At 50.6% G+C, this 17,201-nt stretch overlaps 1 non-coding gene across 1 annotated transcript; it reads left to right on the forward strand.

Moving 5' to 3' along the window:
• Positions 1-2,850: 2,850 nt before the first annotated feature.
• On the forward strand, positions 2,851-3,038 carry LOC141173237 (U2 spliceosomal RNA). The gene has a single exon (XR_012252620.1). It is a non-coding gene; the product is annotated as a U2 spliceosomal RNA (small nuclear RNA).
• The last annotated feature ends 14,163 nt before the right edge of the window (positions 3,039-17,201 follow it).

Here is a 17,201-nt window from a genome sequence, read left to right on the forward strand (position 1 = left end):
CAAGCGGCGCTGGTCTCCTTGGATCAGGAGAAGACCTTCGACCGGGTTTCCCACGAGTTCATGGGCCGAGCTGTGCACCGGTTAGGTTTGGGTAACATGTTTTGTTCGTATGTCCGTCTGATGTATTTTGACATCCACAGCTCGGTGTTGGTGAACGGCTGGAAGACTGACCCCTTCCCTGTTCTCTCTGGGGTCAGACAAGGCTGCCCTCTATCACCTCTTCTTTTTGTTTGTGTTATAGATCTCTTCGCAGAGGCTATCCGGCAGAATGGAGAGATCAGAGGGATCACCGCACCGGGTCCGGGACGACACGAGGTCAAGTGCTCGCTCCACATGGACGACGTCACCGTCTTCTGCGCTGATCGTGGTTCAGTCGACGCCCTCGTCCAGACGTGTGAGAGGTTTGGCCGGGCTTCAGGGGATAAAGTCAGATGCAGGAAGTCAGAAGCCATGCTCTTCGGAGATTTTCAGCCGGCCTCCTCCGCCCCCTTCCCCTTCAACATCCAACCGGATTTCCTCAAGGTGCTGGGAGTCTGGTTCGGGAAGGAAGGAGCGGCCCTCAAGTCCTGGCAAGAACGCTTGGCCAAGGTGAAACAACGAATCGGACTCTGGAGCCTCAGACACCTCACTTGTGAGGGTAAGGCACTCGTCCTACGTAACGAGGTTCTGCCCGTTTTGCAGTACACGGCGCAGGCCTGGCCCCCACACGTCACCGTGTGCAGGGCCATTACCAGGACGGTGTTTCACTTTGTCTGGGGATCCAAGATGGACAGAGTCAGGCGGGCTGTCATGTACAAGGAGTCTCGCAAGGGTGGGAATGGCGTTCCAGATATCCCCACCCTCCTACTGTCCTCTTTTGTGTGTGATTGTGTCCGCCGGACTTTCCACGTCAAGAATGGCTTCACGGGCAGGTCCATGTCTCGCTTCTTCCTGATTCCTCTTTGGAGGCGACTCGGCTGGGACAAGAGGGACAGCTCCTTCCCCTACAACTGGACGACGCCATGGTTCTACGGATACGTCGTTCGATTTGTGGGGGAACACCAACTGGAGGGACTCAAGCTCGACTTGTGGAAGCCCAAAACTATGCACAAGCTCATCAGAGCCAAGGATGACGTGGAGAACATCACAGGACTTCACCAGGACACGCTGGAGACTGTGTGGACAAATGTGTCATCTGACAGGCTGATCAACCGGCACAAGGACTTGTCGTGGATGGCGATTCATGGCGGACTGCCCGTCCGGTCATTCATGCATGCCCGGAACCTGTGCAAGACCCAGTACTGCCCAAGGTGCCCCCTCGTGGAGGAAACATCTTTGCACACTTTTTGGGACTGCCGATTTGCACAGTGCCTGTTGACTGCCCTTGAGGACGACCTGAGGAACTCTGTCCCCAGGGCGAGCCTATCGCACCATTTTGTTCTTTACCGACTCTTCTTTGGGGTTCATACCGTCAGAGCCATCCAGGAGGCTTGGCGCTTTATGAACTGATCAAGGACGCCGTTTGGGTCGCCAGGAACCGGCTCATCTTGAGGAGGGAGAGGATGTCCATCCAGGACTGCCGCAGGCTGATCCACAGCCTGCTCAGAGACTATTCCATCGTGGACGGTCCGGAGGATGAGGATGAGGACTAAACCCCTTTTCCTCCCCACCCTTTCCTCTTATGTGTCTTGTCTTTCAATAAAGCTTCGGGCCTGTGATTTTCCCCTCCCTATCCTCTCTTTCCCACTCCCCATTCCCTATCACGGTTCGTCGTACTGTATTGATTGACATGCTTTTTCTTTCAGATTGAGTGTTTTGTGTAGCATAGGGGTGTGATGTGTCTAGTTAATGCGTCGTATCCTTATGCTATGTACATATGATGTAGAATTCTGTGTGTACTGGGCTGTGGCACTGTACGCTGTCTGTTAACTTATTTCTTGTGCTAATAAAAGAATATACTCAATCAAAAAATCTGTTCTCATTTAATATATGTGCTTTGCTTTTACCAATATATTGTATTGTAATGTTATCTATCTATCTATCCCTTCCTTCCTGAGATAAGCTGCAGTAATGCATTTGTCCTTTGCTACACCGTTGCACACACACCATATACCTAGTCAGTGGCCTTGTTATCAGCTGCTACTCTTTTAACTCAACTGTCCCATCAGTTGGGTGTTGCTGAGGACCACACATTTAAAAAAAATTTGGGGGCTGCTAAGATTTCTTTAGTGAAATGCTGACTCCCTCTGGTGGAGCACTGACTTCTTTACTTTTCTATCTGTGGATGAAAAAAAAGATATAAAAAAGATTTGTCTGAGATGTTGTTTTAAAGTGCTACCTATGTCTGTCAATCAGAGCATCCTATTGGTTTTCATCCAGGCAGATAGATTGCTTGCAATAGATGTAATGAGTGAATGGAACAATGGAATAATGCAAGATAATGGGACAATGGAACAATGGAATAATGCAAGAATGGAAGAATGGAACATCATTGCACGTGTCATAATGGGCTCCTGGCCTTTATCTGGCTTTGCTGCTGCAGTCAGCTTCACTCTGCAAGGAGCCTGCAGACTAGGAAGAAGGTGGACCGCTGCTTGTTTGTTCACTAATTAGTTATCTTCTCCCCATTCCCTTGTCTTGAGGTGCATGGGACAGCGGGGGGGGGGGGGGGGGGATGTGTGAAAACAGGCAGACTTTTGCAGATTAAAAATGTGTGCGTGGGCTGCAGCTGCAACAAGCAGTAAAGTTGTGGGTTTTATAATGTCTATTGATGAACAACATGTCTTCCTAAGGGGAGTCTTTTTCCCTATCCCTACAATGGGTGCCTTCTTGAAACCAGGGTGCAGTCATACGCCAAAACCAATTCAGGTTATCGCTTCTCGGCCTTTTGGCTAACATCAAGTGTAGTATCTGTTCTCATTTAGTATATGTGCTTTGCTTTTACCAATATATTGTATTGCAATGTTATCTATCTATCCATCTATCTATTGTAATGCAGCGGCTTGCGGCATTACTGTAATGGTCCAGGGTGTGTTTTGGCTGACCATGTACCTCCCCCTCAGGTGACTGATCACATGACTGTGACATCAGCACAGGTCCTGTGCACACAGAAGGTCTGATCACATGGCTGTGACATCAGCACAGGTCCTGTGTGTGCACTGGAAGATATATAAACCCTGGTAGTTTTGAGACAGGTGTGTAAGGCGTGAGGCCTGTTCCCGTGTGGGACACCATTAGCCTGGAGAGGCCTAGTGAGGCGTAGTGAAGCCGGGAGAAGCCTGAAAGGCCGAGGCTGGATCCTTAGGTGTAAGCGATACCAGTAGCCTTGAAGGGCCAGAGGCTTGGAAGGCAAGAGTCCTGCAAGGCAAAGGCTGGATGTTAGGTGAGACAACATACCAGTACCCTATGAAGGTACGAGGGCTGGAGACCCCCATCTGGGAAGTCGTAATGCCACAGCGGTGGCAGAACAAGTCTGAACTAGCTAAAACCCGGCAAAGGTAAAACACTGCATTATATGGACATTTATATAAGTGACTTTGCTGAAGGCTGTAACTGGAGCCAAGTGGGCCTTGTCTGCCACTGGAAAGGCTCTTGGACATTATATATGTAAAATGTCGGCGAGCCACTGAGATGGACTCGGTTATGAGCGGTTTATGATAAATAATAAACTGCTGGATTGTGAAATACTGGAAAACGTGGCTGGTGTGCTTTAATTGACCCGGTGAAGCGAGTGTCCCCCAGCATGATGACTAGCGCTGCCTTACATGTGGTTGGAGAATGCGGGCAACTGCAGCCCAGTTGCTAGGTGCAACTGCAGCCAAGTTGCTAGGGGCAACTGCAGCCAAGTTGCTAGGGGCAACTGCAGCCCGGTTGCTAGGGGCAACGGCACAGGACGACGAGTGTGGATACAGGCATCTTGCTGTGGCTCAGCGGGGTCACGAACATTAAAGCATCTTGCTGTAACTCGGCGGGGTTACGAAAATTGTCTTCGCACTCAAACCTGGTTTGCTGTGGCTCGGCGGGGTCACAAAAATTAAAGCATCTGGCTGTAACTCGGCGGGGTTACGAAAATTGTCCTCGCACTCAAACCTGGTTTGCTGTGGCTCGGCGGGGCCATGAAAATTTTTCCGGGGAAAGCGGTGAAGTGTCTAGTGTGAATAGTATACCGCGATGGCTGTGAACGGAGGAGCAAAAGAAAATAGCGATTAAAGTGTCGCTTAAAATCGCAGCAGGTATTTGAGAAACATCTACAGGACATGGTGCAGGAACGGCAGGAGCTGTGGGCACCGTATAGAATGGCGGCAGTGGACCATTCTGTGAACTCTCCGGGGGCACCAGTATTGTCCCAGAGTGCCCGGGGAGGTGGTAAGAGATGTTGTGAACTGAGTCCTAAGACTATTGCTGATTTTTTTTTTGCAAAAACCTCCCTACAGGTGTGGGTGTCCAAAAGGGGGCGGAGTCTCGAAAGGGGGTGGAGTTTCACAAGAGCGTGGAGTATAGGAAACCAAAATTTGTTACTGGTTGTGGGTTGGTACCGCCTAAAAATGACATTTTGACCGTTGATAACGGGGAAGCTCCAGTAGAAGGGGTTGACGTCAAAGTGGGAGGTGACCTGTTAGTCCACAAAACCATGGGGAGTGACACAGACACCGTAGCTGACGGTGTCACTATGAAAGTAGAAAGAGAGTTCAGTCAGGAGGGGCTAGACAAGGGGAGAGAGTCCCCCTCTCGTTGTCGACTTCGCAAGGGCCACAAAAAGGTTGCTCCTGTAGTCTTTGCTGCAAGTGAAAATAATGAAAATGTAGTACTGTATGCCTTTGTTTCAAGTGTGGATCCTCCTTTAGAGGCAGAAGAGGAGGTGACATTGCCAGTAGCAACCTCTGGTACAGTACTGAGACAGAAGGATCAGGATCTGATAGCCCTGAAAGAGGAGGTGGCCAGTCATGACCAAGAGCTAGAGCCTGTCAGGCAGCAGTGTCAGAGTGACGTGCATCAACTATGGGAAAACCTGGAGGATGTGCCCTCAGACCAGCGAAGCCTGGAGTCTGAACGGCAGAAAATATACCAGGTTGTGATGAACTTACAGCGAGACCTGGAGGGAAGCAACGAGGAAATTAACCAATGGAAGAAAATTTTCCAGGAAATTAAGGAGGACTGCCGCAAAACCAAGGAGGAGGTTTTGCAGTTGAAGCTTGAGAAGGAGGCGCTGCAGGATGAAGTTTCTGGGCGTGAACAAAACTTAGAACGACTGAGCGAACAGTTCAACCGGGAGCTGTGTGAATCCAAAAAGGAATATGGTGAACGCAGTGGGGAACAGCAACAAATTGAGGGAGACTATGAGGCTCTCCTCAGGGTTAAAGAAAAACTAGAGGATGATAAGGCGGATGCAGAGCACATGCGCCAAGTGGTTGAGACCACTCTGCAGGACACCCGTGATGATAAGGATGATATCCGCAGAAAGACCCTAGGTCTGGAAGCTCAGGTGAAGGAGCTGCAGACGTTCTGTGATAATCTCCAGAGGGCAGAGACGTGCCTTAAGGAAAGAATCAGCAAGATGGAAGCTGAGCGGAAAAAGATGGAGGAGTCTATCAGAGAAGCCACAGACCAGGGCCAGGAGTTGGCCACTGGAGATGGGAGATGTGAAGCAAATACCTCCTTGAATAATACGAGCTCGGATGATTCGGTGGATGTAAGTGCCGAGATCAAGGAGCTCAAGGAGTCGCTACAAGCCCAATTGAAGCAAGAGAAGCTTGAGAGACTGGCTGTTGAGAGCCGAGTGGGCGCATTGGAGACAGAGAGGTCAGAGAGAACCCTACTGTTAAAGGAGCAGTTGAAGCAGGAAGAGCTTCAGAGACGGGCTGCAGAGAGGCGAATAGCGGAGCTAGAGGAAGACGTTTTCAAGCTCAAAGGTCGCCTGGCAAAGTATCACTCAGTGAATGAGGCCTCCTTGGAGAAGGAAAAGGGCAAACAAGTTGCACTCACTCCCTTATACCATGAGAAGGTGGACCTGAGGAGAGCTAAGAGAGTGTTAACAGAAGATAAATATGAAATGGAAGTAGTCAAGATGAAAATTCTTGAATTTGTAGCGGTGAGTCAGCTCAGGGGAAGCTTACAGTGTGAAGAAGCTGAAAGTCAGCTGTCCCTGAAACCTGAGCCAGATGATCATTTGGAGACCACTGGTGAGACAGAAACCTCTCGGTACAAGTGCTTCATAGATGTACCCGAGGATTTGAGAGAAGAATGCACCAGTGAGTCCGTGCATGAAGAGTTTAAGAAGGCCGTGGGAGCCTGTAAAGTGTACTTGACCTCAGAAGCTAAACAGCTGCTGGTCCTGTCCACAACCGAAGTCACAGTGAAGAGGGTGGCTATCCTAAGTGACATGCACTGGCGATGTATTCGTACAAAGTGGTTTCTCCGGTTGAAGACGTAACAAGCCGTCAGACAACTGGAGCTTATGAGAAAAGCTCAAAGCCTGCATGAAGAGGTCATCTGGGTGCCTCAGGCTCTGGTAAGAAAGTTTATTAGGAGAAATGGCCGAGCCATGCACATGATGGTAAAGAAGTCTGGTGTGATGAAAGTAAACAGTCCACGTGATCGTCAGGACTGGATACCAGATGAAGACGGCATGGTGTCATTCTCTGCTGTAGGAATGGAAGAAAGTCTTGCATATATACGCATGTTGATGGATTACCGAGTGACCTACCTGTGAGAGGTAGAACAGTTGAATCTCACCAGACTGCAAATGGAAAGGCAGCATCGCCTGAGCAGCAGAAGGTGGCAGCCGTCTGGAAATTGTGAGACCAGACAGAGAAAGGCCCCCCTAAATAACAGAACAGCTACAGCTGAAGTTAGGGACCTTTCAAGATGTCCTGAGAGTAGTGGCCGTGAGTTTAGAGGTAGTGAGACCTCCAGTAACTCAGGTTTGAGAGGCCCATACAAACGACCCAATAGTGTACGGGACAGTACGGAGTCGAACCGGACCTTAGATACCAGGGCATGTGAGTCACACTGCTGTATTGACCACTGGGAGCGGGGGAGGTCTGACAAGGTTACGACTGACCGCTGGGAGCGGGGGAGGTCTGACAAGGTTATGACTGACTGCTGGGAGCGGAGGAGGTCTGACAAGGTTATGACTGACTGCTGGGAGTGGAGGAGGTCTGACAAGGTTACAACTGACCGCTGGGAGCGGGGGAGGTCTGACAAGGTTATGACTGACCGCTGGGACTGGAGGAGGTCTGACAAGGTTACGACTGACCGCTGGGAGCGGGGGAGGTCTGACAAGGTTACGACCCGGAAATGTGACTTGATGAAGTCAGTGACAACGACAGATGGTAGGTCCCTAAGGAATGGGCTAATGTCGTTGACTAATGTTCCAGGGGCTGAGCAGCGCAATTGTCAAGTACATGGTCTCTGTGTGAACTGGGGGTTATAATGTAATTGTGTATATTATGTGTTCAACCCCACAAGTTTGAACAGAGGTGGGGATATGTAATGCAGCGGCTTGCGGCATTACTGTAATGGTCCAGGGTGTGTTTTGGCTGACCATGTACCTCGCCCTCAGGTGATTGATCACATGACTGTGACATCAGGTCCTGTGTGTGCACTGGAAGACATATAAACCCTGGTAGTTTTGAGACAGGTGTGTAAGGCGTGAGGCCTGTTCCCGTGTGGGACACCGTTAGCCTGGAGAGGCTTGGTGAGGCCTAGTGAAGCCGGGTGAAGCCTGAAAGGCAGAGGCTGGATCCTTAGGTGTAAGCGATACCAGTAGCCTTGAAGGGCCAGAGGCTTGGAAGGCAAGAGTCCTGGAAGGCAAAGGCTGGATGTTAGGTGAGACAACATACCAGTAGCCTTTGAAGGAACGAGGGCTGGAGACCCCCATCTGGGAAGCCGTAAAGCCACAGCGGTGGCAGAACAAGTCTGAAGCAGCTAAAACCCGGCAAAGGTAAAACACTGCATTATATGGACATTTATATAAGCGACTTTGCTGAAGGCTGTAACTGGAGCCAAGTGGGCCTTGTCTGCCACTGGAAAGGCTCTTGGACATTATATGTGTAAAATGTCGGCGAGCCACTGAGATGGACTCGGTTATGAGCGGTTTATGATTGTGAAAAACTGGAAAAGGTGTTGCATGGTGTGCTTTAATTGACCCGGTGAAGCGAGTGTCCCCCAGCATGATGACTAGTGCTGCCTTACACTATCTATCTATCTATCTATCTATCTATCTATCTATCTATCTATCTATCTATCTATCCCTTCCTTCCTGAGATAAGCTTCAATAATGTATTTGTCCTTTGCTACACACTTGCACACACACCATATACCTAGTCAGTGGCCTTGTTACCAGCTGCTACTCTTTTAACTCAACTGTCCCATCAGTTGAGTGTTGATGAGTACCACGCATTTAAAAAAATTTGGGGGCCGCTACGATTTCTTTAGTGAAATGCTGGCTCCCTCTGGTGGAGCTGTAAGGTGCCTCAACGAGGTAGTCGTGGGCGAGCTGTAGCTCCTGCTCGCTCTGGCACCCTACAGACAATACGTGTCCTCCCTCAGATGTATGGCTGTGTATGTGGTGCTCTCCACTTACTTCCAACCATCCGATCACGGCTGTCTCCAGGCATTTCTCTTCTGGGACCAGGGCAGCAATAAATTCAGAGGACACGAGGTTCTTAACTATAACTTAGACTTTACTTGGGGAAGAGGAATATGTACAATATTTACAGGCAGATATAATGGATAAGGCCCAACAGGTTATTATCTCCCTCACAGGCGCTGTCAATATCTTCAGCCCTGGTTCCGTCTTTAACCCCTTAATAACATCTGACGTACTAATACGCGTCTGTGCCCTGGGACTTAAGAGCCAGACCCGTATTAGTACGTCATATCTTTAATGCGGCACCGCGACTTAAGTCGCGGTGACAGCATTAAAGTTACGGTGCCATCCTACCTCCTGGTAGATGGCGTCATCATCCCGGGGGCTGTCGCCGCCCCCCCGCACCAGCGATCGCTGTGATTGGCTGTTCAAATCTGAACAGCCAATCACAGCATTTCTCACTGTTTCCGGCAATGTGATTGCCGGAAACAGTGATCTGCAGCCTAGGATCGGTGCTCCTATGAGCACCGATCCTAGACTGTTGCTAGGACACCCCAGCCCTGGCCCCGGACTGCTATGATCGGTGCGATCGCCGATCACATCGATCGCACCAATCGTAGCGCGACCGCGCGGTGACAGGGCGGTCATGGGGCGGTGACCGGCTTGTGACCTGCCTGTCACCGCCCCATGACCCCCTGTAATGTGACTCAAGCCCACAGACTGCTGTGATTGGAGCGATCAATGATGACATCGATCGCTCCAATCAGAGTACCTGAATACAGGTGACCAGGCGGTCACAGGGAGGTGTCACCCCTCTGTGACCCCCTGTGGTGCGTGCTCTGCTCCAGCCATGTCTGATTGGTGCAATCAGTGTCACCAATCAGATGGCTGGGGCACAACATGCACCACAGGGTCACCTGTATTCAGGTACTCTGATTGGAGCGATCGATGTCATCAATGATTGCTCCAATCAGATTACCTCCACCTGTCACCACCCCATCATCACCCTGTGACCGCCCTGCAGACCCTCACATTTGGTGAGGATTTCTACAGAGCGATCACATCTGATGTGTCTGTGCTGGGCCTTGTAGTGCCACAGAATATTCTCACTGTTCCAGTCGCTGCTGCTGCCGCTGCTCCTGGATCTTCTGTTCCAGCGTCCTGGATCTTCTGCTCCAGCTCCTGGATCTTCTGCTCCTGACCTGCTGTGGTTCCTGCTCCAGAGCCTGCTGCTGATCCTGCAGAGAAGACTTTGGTAAGTCTGTTCTCCCCTCATCCACCCCAATCCCCCCTCCCCCCTCTTTTTACCCCCCCTTACCTTTTTTTTCTGCGTCCTGCAGCGGTCTCCAGCTCTGGTCCGAGTCTCCAGCTCCACTCCCGGTCACCAGCGCCGGGCTCCTGGTCACCAGCGCCAGGCTCCTGGTCACCAGTGCCAGGCTCCTGGTCTCCTGCACCGGGCTCCTGGTCTCCTGCACCGGGCTCCTGGTCTCCTGCACCGGGCTCCTGGTCTCCTGCTCCGGGCTCCTGGTCTCCTGCACCTGGCTCCTGGTCTCCTGCACCGGGCTCCTGGTCTCCTGCTCCGGGCTCCTGGTCTCCTGCACGGGGCTCCTGGTCTCCTGCTCCGGGCTCCTGGTCTCCTGCTCCGGGCTCCTGGTCTCCTGCTCCGGGCTCCTGGTCTCCTGCTCCGGGTTCCTGGTCTCCTGCTCTGGGTCTTCTGTTCCAGTCCTGCTGACCCTTTGGTAAGTCCATCTCTGATCTCCCCTCATCCACCCCAATCCCCCTCTTCCCCCTCTTCCCACTCCCCTGTCTTTTTACCCCTCTTCCCACCCCAGTGTCCCTGTTAATTCTTTTGCTTCTGTTCTCCAGCTCCAGTACCGGTCTCCTGCACCGGGCTCCTGGTCTCCTGCACCGGGCTCCTGGTCTCCTGCACCAGGCTCCTGGTCTCCTGCACCGGGCCCCTGGTCTCCTGCACCGGGCCCCTGGTCTCCTGCACCGGGCTCCTGGTCTCCTGCACCGGGCTCCTGGTCTCCTGCTCCGGGCTCCTGGTCTCCTGCTCCGGGCTCCTGGTCTCCTGCTCCGGGCTCCTGGTCTCCTGCTCCGGGTTCCTGGTCTCCTGCTCCAGGTTCCTGGTCTCCTGCTCTGGGTCTTCTGTTCCAGTCCTGCTGACCCTTTGGTAAGTCCATCTCTGATCTCCCCTCATCCACCCCAATCCCCCTCTTCCCCCTTTTCCCACTCCCCTGTCTTTTTACTCCTCTTCCCACTCCCCTGTCTTTTAACCCCCCTTCCCACCCCAGTGTCCCTGTTAATTCTTTTGCTTATGATCTCCAGCTCCAGTACCGGTCTCCTGCACCGGGCTCCTGGTCTCCTGCACCGGGCTCCTGGTCTCCTGCACCGGGCTCCTGGTCTCCTGCATCGGGCTCCTGGTCTCCTGCACCGGGCTCCTGGTCTCCTGCTCCGGGTTCCTGGTCTCCTGCTCCGGGCTCCCGGGCTCCTGCTCTGGGTCTTCTGTTCCAATCCTGCTGACCCTTTGGTAAGTCCATCTCTGATCTCCCCTCATCCACCCCAATCCCCCTCTTCCAACTCTCCTGTCTTTTTACCCCTCTTCCCACTCCCCTGTCTTTTTACCCCCCTTCCCATCCCAATCCGCCTCACCCCAGTGTCCCTGTTAATTCTTTTGCTTCTGATCTCCAGCTCCAGTACCAGTCTCTTGCTCCGTGCTCCTGGTCTCCTGCTCCGAGCTCCCGTCTTCCTGCTCCGGGCTCCTGTCTTCCTGCTCCGGGCTCCCGTCTTCCTGCTCCGGGCTCCCGGTCTCCTGCTCCGGGCCCCCGGTCTCCTGCTCCGGGCCCCCGGTCTCCTGCTCCGGGCTCCCGGTCTCCTGCTCCGGGCCCCCGGTCTCCTGCTCCGGGCTCCCGGTCACCAGCGCCGGTCTCCTGCTCCGGGCTCCCGGTCTCCTGCTCCGGGCCCCCGGTCTCCTGCTCCGGGCTCCCGGTCACCAGCGCTGGTCTCCTGCTCCGGGCCCCCGGTCTCCTGCTCCGGGCCCCCGGTCACCAGCGCCGGTCTCCTGCTCCGGGCTCCCGGTCTCCTGCTCCGGGCCCCCGGTCTCCTGCTCCGGGCTCCCGGTCTCCTGCTCCAGGCTCCCGGTCACCAGCGCCGGTCTCCTGCTCCGGGCTCCCGGTCTCCTGCTCCGGGCTCCCGGTCACCAGCGCCGGGCTCCTGGTCACCAGCGCCGGGCTCCTGCTACGGGCTCCCGGTCCTGAAAGAACAGAGAGGACTTTGGTAAGTAATCTGATCTCCCCTCATCCAACCCAATTCCCCTCTTCCCACTCCCCACTCCCCACACATTTGTGCGCACATCCAGCAGCCGCCGAGTATTGATCGGTGGCATAGTTCACCAATCCACACTCGTGCTCGCTGTTTGCACCACATACAGTATTTCCTTTTTCCACACACTCTAAATAAAGTACTAACACACACACACTCTCAAAAAATTGACACACACGCAGCACATACATAACAAACAATGTCCAGCTCATCCCAAACTCATTATTCAGCGGAGGAGGCATACGCTATTCTTGCCTCCGACACTGACAGTGAGGGTGAGGATCCCACATTTCTTCCTCCTTCTCTTCTTCCTCCTCTTCCTCAGGTTCTGCTGGCCCGCCCCGCCGTCGTCGCAGGAGAGATGTTCCAGCGCCCCCCACTACTGAGCCTATATGGACTTCGCCCCCCGAAAATTATGAGCCGCTGATTCCTGATTTCGTAGCGGAATCAGGAATCAAGTTTGACACCACCGGCCTCACAGAAATAGACTTTTCATTTTTATAAATCAATTTGTGAAGCACCTGAGGGTTCCAAGTGCTCACTATGCATCTAGATAGGTGCCTTGGGTGGTCTAGTTTCCAAAATGGGGTCACTTGTGGGGGAGCTCCAATATTTGGGCACACAGCGGCTCTCTAAATGCAACATGGTGTCCGCTAACAAATTTAACGCAAAATTTGCTCAAATTGTTAGCGACACCATGTTGCGTTTGGAGAGCCGCTGTGTGCCCAAACATTGGAGCTCCCCCACAAGTGACCCCATTTTGGAAACTAGACCCCCCAAGGCACCTATCTAGATGCATTGTGAGCACTTGGAACCCTCAGGTGCTTCACAAATTGATTTATAAAAATGAAAAACTGTTTTTTTTTTCACTTTTTCATTGTTACGAATCAATTTGTGAAGCACCTGGGGGTTCCAAGTGCTCACTATGCATCTAGATAGGTGCCTTGGGGGGGTCTAGTTTCCAAAATGGGGTCACTTGTGGGGGAGCTCCGATGTTTGGGCACACAGGGACTCTCTAAATGCAACATGGTGTCCTCTAAAAAATTTAACGGAAAATCGGCTCAAATTGTTAGCGACACCATGTTGCGTTTGGAGAGCCGCTGTGTGCCCAAACATTGGAGCTCCCCCACAAGTGACCCCATTTTGGAAACTGGACCCCCCAAGGCACCTATCTAGATGCATAGTGAGCACTTGGAACCCTCAGGTGCTTCACAAATTGATTCGTAACAATGAAAAAGTGAAAAAAAAAACACTTTTTCATTTTTATGAATCAATTTGTGAAGCACCTGAGGGTTCCAAGTGCTCACTATGCATCTAGATAGGTGCCTTGGGTGGTCTAGTTTCCAAAATGGGGTCACTTGTGGGGGAGCTCCAATATTTGGGCACACAGCGGCTCTCTAAATGCAACATGGTGTCTGCTAACAAATTTAACGCAAAATTGGCTCAAATTGTTAGCGACACCATGTTGCGTTTGGAGAGCCGCTGTGTGCCCAAACATTGGAGCTCCCCCACAAGTGACCCCATTTTGGAAACTAGACCCCCCAAGGCACCTATCTAGATGCATTGTGAGCACTTGGAACCCTCAGGTGCTTCACAAATTGATTTATAAAAATGAAAAAGTGTTTTTTTTTTCACTTTTTCATTGTTACGAATCAATTTGTGAAGCACCTGGGGGTTCCAAGTGCTCACTATGCATCTAGATAGGTGCCTTGGGGGGTCTAGTTTCCAAAATGGGGTCACTTGTGGGGGAGCTCCAATGTTTGGGCACACAGCGGCTCTCCAAACGCAACATGGTGTCGCTAACAATTTGAGCCAATTTTGCGTTAAATTTGTTAGCGGACACCATGTTGCATTTAGAGAGCCGCTGTGTGCCCAAATATTGGAGCTCCCCCACAAGTGACCCCATTTTGGAAACTAGACCACCCAAGGCACCTATCTAGATGCATAGTGAGCACTTGGAACCCTCAGGTGCTTCACAAATCGATTCATAAAAATGAAAAAGTGTTTTTTTTTTCACTTTTTCATTGTTACGAATCAATTTGTGAAGCACCTGGGGGTTCCAAGTGCTCACTATGCATCTAGATAGGTGCCTTGGGGGGTCTAGTTTCCAAAATGGGGTCACTTGTGGGGGAGCTCCAAAGTTTGGGCATACAGGGACTCTCTAAATGTAACATGGTGTCCTCTAACAAATTTAACGGAAAATCGGCTCAAATTGTTAGCGACACCATGTTGCGTTTGGAGAGCCGCTGTGTGCCCAAACATTAGAGCTCCCCCACAAGTGACCCCATTTTGGAAACTAGACCCCCCAAGGCACCTATCTAGATGCATTGTGAGCACTTGGAACCCTCAGGTGCTTCACAAATTGATTTATAAAAATGAAAAAGTGTTTTTTTTTTCACTTTTTCATTGTTACAAATCAATTTGTGAAGCACCTGGGGGTTCCAAGTGCTCACTATGCATCTAGATAGGTGCCTTGGGGGGTCTAGTTTCCAAAATGGGGTCACTTGTGGGGGAGCTCCAATGTTTGGGCACACAGCGGCTCTCCAAACGCAACATGGTGTCGCTAACAATTTGAGCCAATTTTGCGTTAAATTTGTTAGCGGACACCATGTTGCATTTAGAGAGCCGCTGTGTGCCCAAATATTGGAGCTCCCCCACAAGTGACCCCATTTTGGAAACTAGACCACCCAAGGCACCTATCTAGATGCATAGTGAGCACTTGGAACCCTCAGGTGCTTCACAAATTGATTCATAAAAATGAAAAAGTGTTTTTTTTTCACTTTTTCATGGTTACGAATCAATTTGTGAAGCACCTGGGGGTTCCAAGTGCTCACTATGCATCTAGATAGGTGCCTTGGGGGGTCTAGTTTCCAAAATGGGGTCACTTGTGGGGGAGCTCCGATGTTTGGGCACACAGGGACTCTCTAAATGCAACATGGTGTCCTCTAACAAATTTAACGGAAAATCGGCTCAAATTGTTAGCGACACCATGTTGCGTTTGGAGAGCCGCTGTGTGCCCAAACATTGGAGCTCCCCCACAAGTGACCCCATTTTGGAAACTAGACCCCCCAAGGCACCTATCTAGATGCATTGTGAGCACTTGGAACCCTCAGGTGCTTCACAAATTGATTCATAAAAATGAAAAAGTGTTTTTTTTTTTCACTTTTTCATTGTTACGAATCAATTTGTGAAGCACCTGGGGGTTCCAAGTGCTCACTATGCATCTAGAAAGGTGCCTTGGGGGGTCTAGTTTCCAAAATGGGGTCACTTGTGGGGGAGCTCCAAAGTTTGGGCACACATGGGCTCTCCAAACACAACATGGCGTCCGCTAATTATTCAAGCAAATTTTACAATCAAAAAGTCAAATGGCGCTCCTTCCCTTCCGAGCCCTGCCGTGCGCCCAAACAGTGTTTTTTCCCCAAATATTGGGTATCTGCGTGCCCAGGGGAAATTGCACAACAAATTTTGGGGTCCATTTTTTCTTGTTACCCCTGTGAAAATAAAAAAAATTGGGTCTAAAGTAACATTTTTGTGAAAAAAGTTAAATGTTCATTTTTTTCTTCCACATTCAAAAAATTCCTGTGAAGCACCTGAAGGGTTAATAAAGTTCTTGAATGTGGTTTTGAGCACCTTGAGGGGTGCAGTTTTTAGAATGGTGTCACTTTCGGGTATTTTCTGTCATAAAGACCTCTCAAAGTGACTTCAAATGTGATGTGGTCCCTAAAAAAATGTTTTTGTAAATTTTGTTGGAAAAATGAGAAATCGCTGGTCAACTTTTAACCCTTATAGCTCCCTAACAAAAAAAATTTTGGTTCCAAAATTGTGCTGATGTAAAGTAGACATGTGGGAAATGTTATTTATTAACTCTTTTGTGTGACATATCGCTCTGATTTCAGGGCTTAAAAATTCAAATTTTGAAAATTGCAAAATTTTCAAAATTTTCGCCAAATTTCCGTTTTTTTCACAAATAAACGCAAGTGATATCGAAGAAATTTTTCCACAATCATGAAGTACAATATGTCACGAAAAAACAATCTCAGAATCAGGGGGATCCGTTGAAGCGTTCCAGAGTAATTACCTCATAAAGTGACAGTGGTCAGAATTGTAAAAATTGGCCCGGTCATTAACGTGCAAACCACCCGCGGGGCTTAAGGGGTTAAGAGAAGCATCTCTGTGACTCTAATCTCTAGCCCAAGAGAATCTTCTGCAATACCAGCAGTGTTAAGGATCCGATATCTCCCTCACATCTTAGCCTGGAGTCCTATTTATCTTCCTCTGCTACCTGAAGACTAGAAGTGCCCCAGATCCTCAATACCTCCGTTGAGTTTCTCCGGCCGGCTAACAGGACTCTTGCGTAGGGAGATCTTTACACCGGCGATCCCACTGTTTGAGGGTACGGAGCTCCCGTCGACCCTAGCAGCGACCAGGCTGCCCGTACGGTTTACTGTCCTAACTCTTACTGACTCATCACTTCCTGCTGCTGGAAGCTAAGCAGAGATTTTCCTAATCTGCCCACCTTCTGTGGGCTGTCATCACACACCATTAACCCCATCACTATCTGTAACACTGCTGGCAGACTCAACCTGGCATCTGCACCCGGGACAGTGGCATCTTGTGGCTGGTTACAAGTACTGCAGCCCACAAGGAATTATGTCAGGAACAAACTCTATAAACACTCGAGGCTTGATCATGGCACTAAGTTCCCCCCTCTACTCTACTAACTGGACCACTGCAGCTAACCCCTTAGCTTGGCCTACCAACAGTTCAGAGAGGTCTAACTTTGGGAACATTCTCCTTTAACTACATCAGTGCCAAAGGAAGGTTACATCCTTCCACACTATTACATTCCCCCACCCTTTAATGTTGGTCGTCCCCGACCATACTAGGAAACCAATACACATTAACATTTATAACATCTTATCCCATTACTAAAACATTTTAGTACGAGACTTGAAGTCATCTTCTTGAGTGAGTTGACCAGCCCTTCTCGGTTAAGGGCCCCGGAACAGCAGTTCAGGACAGTTCATTATCAACTTTCAAAACTTCTCAGAAGTACCGGTCCTTCTTGGTAAGGACCGTGGAAACACAGTATCCATGTGAATATCTTTGAGACAGGTCAACACACCAATAGCCCTCAATCTCCTTTGAGGGCTGCATTCTGAGGCACACGGTCACAGGGAACACCCCATGAGTCTCTTTTTACTTGGCCCTAGCGAGGGTCACCGGTTCTTCCCGCTAGGCCGCAAGTCTCTTAGGTTTAGAGGATAGTCATCCTCACAGTGTGCCTCAGCGTTACAAATTTCAGCAGAAA

This window comes from Phyllobates terribilis, unplaced genomic scaffold, assembly GCF_046119375.1.
Source record: "Phyllobates terribilis strain yellow unplaced genomic scaffold, ASM4611937v1 Scaffold_12__6_contigs__length_324123572, whole genome shotgun sequence".
In the NCBI taxonomy this organism is placed as follows: domain Eukaryota; kingdom Metazoa; phylum Chordata; class Amphibia; order Anura; family Dendrobatidae; genus Phyllobates; species Phyllobates terribilis.